The sequence below is a fragment of the Microchirus variegatus genome (assembly GCF_963457635.1).
Source record: "Microchirus variegatus genome assembly, chromosome: 6".
NCBI lineage: Eukaryota > Metazoa > Chordata > Actinopteri > Pleuronectiformes > Soleidae > Microchirus > Microchirus variegatus.
In genome coordinates, this window is record NC_139807.1 from 16,658,919 (window position 1) to 16,665,082 (window position 6,164).

Genomic DNA, 6,164 nt, shown 5'->3' on the forward strand with positions numbered 1-6,164 from the left:
CAGCAGATATTGTGATAAAGTTTGGCAAAGTCGGACTCCAGCACACACAGACAATGACATTGGGAGTGGAGCTCCTGCTGAATGGATATATTCAATCAGGCCGAAGTCAGGCTTTTCTTTATGTATATTTTTCTTTATATTCCCCCCCCTCCCCCCCGTGTATGCATGTCCGGTTTTCCTTGGGTTCTCCTCCCAGGTTTTCCTCCCACAGTCCAAAAACATGCAGGGGTTAAAGGTTGGGTGGGACATCATTTTCTGGAGCATTTTTACTGTGTTGTAACCAATGAATTAATGCATTGTCACAAAAATTAAAAATGTCAGTCAGCTGTGGAACGGACAGGCCTGTAAAAACACTAACATGCTCAGAAGACAACGCCAGAGCTTATGCTAACTTGCTAAATCCAACGAGACAGTTGCAGCAAAGTTGTGGCAGAAAAGATGTCAACAACAGGTGTTCGTTGCAAACTAAGTATGGTTTTTGGGAAAGAAAGTCAAGAAAAAGGCTGATGCAGAGCGATCCAAGACCAGAGTGAACATTGGTGCTGCTGCATTGGTGACTCCGATTCTACTGGACCCGTAGGTTAAGTTTATGTCTGTGTGAACCTTTGAGGGTGTTTGTTGTTTTTCATCATCACGTTGTCAATTGAACAAGTATCCGAAAAACTTAGCGTCACCGAAAAGTGCCGAAAGTTAGCGATGCTGCGCAGTGCTAGTGAATCTGTGTTCATTGCACGTTCCGGTGTTCTGGAGGCGTAGCTTCGGAGGGAATCTGAAGAAAGGGGCTTGGATGTTTCAATGTTGCCTGCTCAGTTTATCCAGGATCTCCTACCTTTAAGGGACACTCTGAGTTGTGTGAGTGTGAGTGGATGGTTGTTTGTCTCTGTGTTTTGGCTCTGTGATGGACTGGCGACCTGTCCAGGGTGTACCCTGCCTTTCGCCCTACGGCACCAGCGGTCACTCAACATGTGGAGGACAAAGCAGTAGTTGGATGGTAGAAAGACTCAGAATGGTGCTCGACCTGATAACAACTAGCCAAATGCTAAACCAGAAGCTGCTTAATACAAAAACAAGCTGAAAAGGGGTCGTTTTGCCCCCTAGCAGAACAGAAGTGGACACATTTCATTTCCAGCGATTGCTTGTATACTGGAACAAGAGCAGTTGTGCAGCTGGACTTCCAAACCAAAGCTTCCACTGTTCCACCACACCTCCAGGTCACACCCAAGTGACGGCTTCTTCGGCTATGTCAAACAACTTTCTAACCTGCAAAGAACATATAAAGTAAGTCAGGCAACACAACACATTCCAGTATCGATAGAGAGCCACAGAGATGGAGAGACTGACTATGGATGATGATGAAACTCAACAACTGTTATTGCAGTAATCCTGCCTACTAAAGCTTTAACTAGATCCACTCCAAGAGGTGACAAGGACATCTGGTCCTTTCCTCCCCTTCCTCCCACTGTATGTTTCAGGATGCTCCTCGATTTAGCAAAGGGCTATATAACACTAGACTGGGTTTGTGTCCAGGTAGCTTATAGTGAAGCCTCTGAATCCCCAGAAGGAAGGATTTGACTGGAGAGAGTAAATGGTCTGTATTTATAAAGTGCTTTTCCTAGTCGTTTAAGCTACATTCATCTCTTGATAAAGAGCAATTTTGGGTGAAGTGTCTTGCACGGGGACACGTTGACATGTTTTGCAGATTGTCAGAACATAACTGAACAGATAATTTTATTCAGTTTTATGGGGTTGAGTCTGCATGTGACAATAATGTCACTGTAAACAAACTGCGGGGGCTACAGTCTTTTCAAGCCCTGCATGAACTGGCACATCTCCATAATAATGGCATGCTTTATTGTCAAATCAGTTCTTCCTATTCAACTGTACACACTGCCTAAAGTGTAAAACCATGAAGAATACTGACTCATGATCCACTACTTATTGCGCATTTAAGCATAAGAAGTGTGTGGTCTTATGCTGGAGGTCAAGATTTAATCAAACAGTCACTGTGGGTTTAGCATGCATATTCATGCTGTGATGCGAACGTGTATATCCTGCGCCGCAAAAAAAGAGCAGTTTAGTTTTTTCTGGAGTGATAATTGAAATTTTAATAACTGGGAACACTTTGACTATCAATATCTGATCTGAAGGCCCAACATGATTTCTTATTGCCTCCTAAAACCAGCATAACTGAAGCTCTACATGTAAGAGGTTGTGGACGAGAATTAAGACAGTGTACAGTGTGCATTCCTGACATGATAGATGTAGCCAGAGCTGAGCATTAGTTTTGCTTGAGGGTTTGGTGTCTACGCTGATTTAGAAGTCAAATACACAAAGACAATATTCACATTTATATGACGATGTGTGAGAGGCTCTCGTGTGTCTCACATTCATGTGTTTCCGCAAACTAAAGTGCTGAAAATAGCCCAGAATAAAGGCACACACAGTGCAATGATGACCTATTTTGTGCAGACTGAACAAATCAAACATCACATTTAAAGGGCAAAGGGAATTATCAGAAACAAAACCACAAAATGTGTGGTTTCGTTTTCCGAAGTGATAATTTAAAAAATAAAAAAATAAAACTGAGAGCCCATTGACCAACAACTCGATATCTGATCTGATGTCCCAACATGGTTTCTTACTGCCTCCTTAAGCCAAAAATACTGAAAACATGAGTCCACTTTAGATGTGATAATGCTAAATTAATGTTATCATCAGAAATCATGGATCAGTTAGGGTTTGAGGGTCTGTGTCATCGTCTAGAAACAATCCTGGTCATGATTTCACCTAAAACCCATCAGCTCATTCATCCACTCCACCTTCCTTCAAGTGTCGTGACATTATAACGGCATAATTACGTCACCTGACTTGCTCTTTTGCCACAAATTGGAAACCCTCGTATTTTCTCAGGGCCGTGCCATTTGAATGTAAACATTATGCTCGCTCCTCAATAGATTTTGTGATACAGGTTCATAAGTCTCCACACAAAGAAAAAAATTATATATATTCTGCTGCAGGAAGCCATGAAAATACCAGCACAACTCCCTCTGTTGCCCCTTTTTCCTCCCACTTCACATGCAACAACAAAATACCACACATGTCAAGGAAAGAAAACATTCCTGTGAATTTGCTACATGCACACGTATGAACTGTTAATCCAATTTAGCGTATTATGGCAATTTATGACCAGTCACTGTAAACACTGTTATTTCTCCAACTGTTAATTAGATTTCTAAGTATCTATGTGCAGGGTCAGATATGTGAGATGTTTGGTTCAGTGGGACAACAATATGTCAGTGATTGTTCCATGACTGCATCTGAAACCCGAGTGAGTGCAAAGTGAATTAAAATGAGCAACAACAACAGTCTACCAGAGAGGAAACATCCGAGTGTAATTTAGCTCTTCTCTGTCTTTGTCATGACATGTGCTCTGCTTTCACAAGGCCACTGATTGAGACTTTGGTTCGCTTCTTTTTTTCAGTCACCTCCCGTCTGAGCTGTTTCACCATGTGAAACAATGCGGCTTTTTAAGTCATTGTTGCTTTTAATGGCCTAATTTGCAATTGTTCAGGCTTCGCGGGGGAAGTGTTCAAAACGCCTCCGTGCACATTTGCCCTGGTACGTCTTTTGACGGTTATGTAAAAAGAAAGTGCACATCAATCAGCAGTAAGCAAAAGTGAAACATCGTATTTTCACCTCCGAGACATAAACAGTATATGTCTAAAAATCAGTATGCTGCATTGATCCAGCTGGGGCCCAGTTGGTTTTATGAATTAGTGCTCACCATCTCCACAGCAAGAGCTCTCACCTCTCTGTAGCATCTGAGGGCTCATGCAGAGTCTCTGGAGTTTTCAGCATTATCAGTATGCAGCACGCATGCCTGCAGGTCTGCATATAAGTCTGTGGCGTGGCATGGCCCCCACCCACCCACCCTGCCCCTTTGTTGATATATTTTATTGCTATATTTATGAGTAATATACAGGCTCCAACACAGTCATTCCAATCAACCAGGGATTGTGCAACTTTTTTCCACACCAGCCATAAAATTTAATGAATAATTTGAATAGGTGCTGATGCAGACGAGCTGTTGGTCAAGTCTCTGCGCCTCATTAGTTTTTAAATGTACATCGCTATACTGTGTTATATGGATCATGCGGAGCCAAACTTCCACAAGCCCTCAAGACCAACAACATGAACGTGTCAGAGATAGTGTCTGTGTGCTGCACGTCTTTACAGATGTAGAAACTGCATCGGAGCAGATGGTCACAAGAAAATCAACCCCGCAGCCAGAGACTTAAGTGATTTCACAACGGAGATAAGCACAAGCACTGAGCTTATAGTGTGTGTGTGTGTGTGTATAATCAATAATAGAGTTTTACATCACAGAGGGTACAGTGACTGTCTTTGTTCTGGTAGACTTCTACCCACCTTAAAATGTCACTCAGGCCACGTTCTCTTCCCTGACACGATCGGTGGATGAGAAATACTCGTATATCAGGTGTGTTTTTTAATTATCTGCTCATAATTGCCATTCAAGTACACTGATATACTCATTCATTTATTCCAAACATGTCTTTCTTTTTTGGATTTCAAGGAACATGAAAATTACCAGTAGGACATTTGCGGGTCAACAACACGCGTGAATTATGGCACGCAAGTAAAAAAGAGATAAAGAGAAGAATAAGCGCAAGGCAGAGTGACACAACGGAATTATTTGAGGACTAAGGATGAAGTCGCGTTGCAAAAACTGCTCGATATGGCCACAACAAGGCAGTAAATCCAAAGGGATGAGACAGTTTTGTTGTGTCCAAGGTCAAGATCGACCTTAAAGTCAACGCGGAAGGGAAGACTCATTGGTGCTTAGAATAATGAAAGGTTTAAACATCAGCGTTTCTGTTGCCACTGAGCAAATGTCTGCTGATGAAAGGTCCACAATAAGTAGACCGAGAAACATTAGGAGAAAGAATAAAAGCCTATATAGTTTCCACTGGCATTGTTAAGACGCTGTATTTTGTGTATCAGTGGTACATAAACAGTTTATTGTACTATGTGTAATAGTACTTAATAAAAATCTGTTTGTCTTGAAGTTTTACTGATTCCTCTGTCTGCAGCTGGCACTGCAGTAAAAGCTCTTTGGCAGTGACTCAGCCACTTAATATGCATGCATTTCCACCTACTGGTCAAGGGAGAACACTGCACATCCTCCTCACCCTTGTTATTCTCCATCTTATGATACAAATCTAAAGTACTGCTGCTGCAAAATAGAGGTTTGGGCAGATAAGAGACATGTGTGGAAAATCTCAGCCCACTTGTATAATAGATTGCAGTCAGTTGGGTATATCACCAGCAGCCTCTAGGGTTTATTGCGGTTATAAAAAAACTTAAAAAAAACTGGCAGGTCTGGACCTGTTTGATTTGTGTTTCTGTTGTCAGATGTTCCTGCATGTACTTTACCCAATACATCCTTTTCTGATCCATGCTGCAAATTTTCCTCTCAGACTTACCCTGAGACACCCTGTGCAAGCCATCCTTGTTGTGCATTTTGAATTAAACCTTTCATCTCAAGCTGCTCTGAATGAACAGAAATGAATAGAAAAAAATAAATAAAATAGGTGGTGCCCCCCCTTGTGGTTTGATGCACCATTACAGTGGTTTGCATTCAACACTCTTAACCTAGTGCCTAGTTACTGAAGCTTTTAATTGTCACGCCGAGGTGAACGTGGTGCAGTGCTCGGAAATCTGCAATTCATGAGCAAAGTGAAAAATGCGTGGATAGAAAATATCACGGACACTCATCCCTGTGACTGCACTGTATGAGTTATGTGGCTGTCTGTGATTGTGAAGATAGTGTGTGAGGGGAAAGAAAAAGAAATCATTGTCAGGATTGAAGTGGTTGCCTCACTGTATTTCCTTTCGAGTGCAGTGTGTTGCTGATTGAGCGGTCAGACCCATTCAGAACCAAGATTGCCTCTGCTCTGTATAGGCAGCTTCAGCCTGGATTGGTTCTCAGTCTCATGACGCTGGTAAAAATAGCCTTATTCTCAACAGGCTAGATTTAATTTAGCAAGGCTCTACAGTGATAGCTGATGTGAAGAAGTGTAGTCACAACGCAGGAGTCGGCAGCTCGCTGCTCTTTTCATTTTAACACAACAGCAACTTCAGCA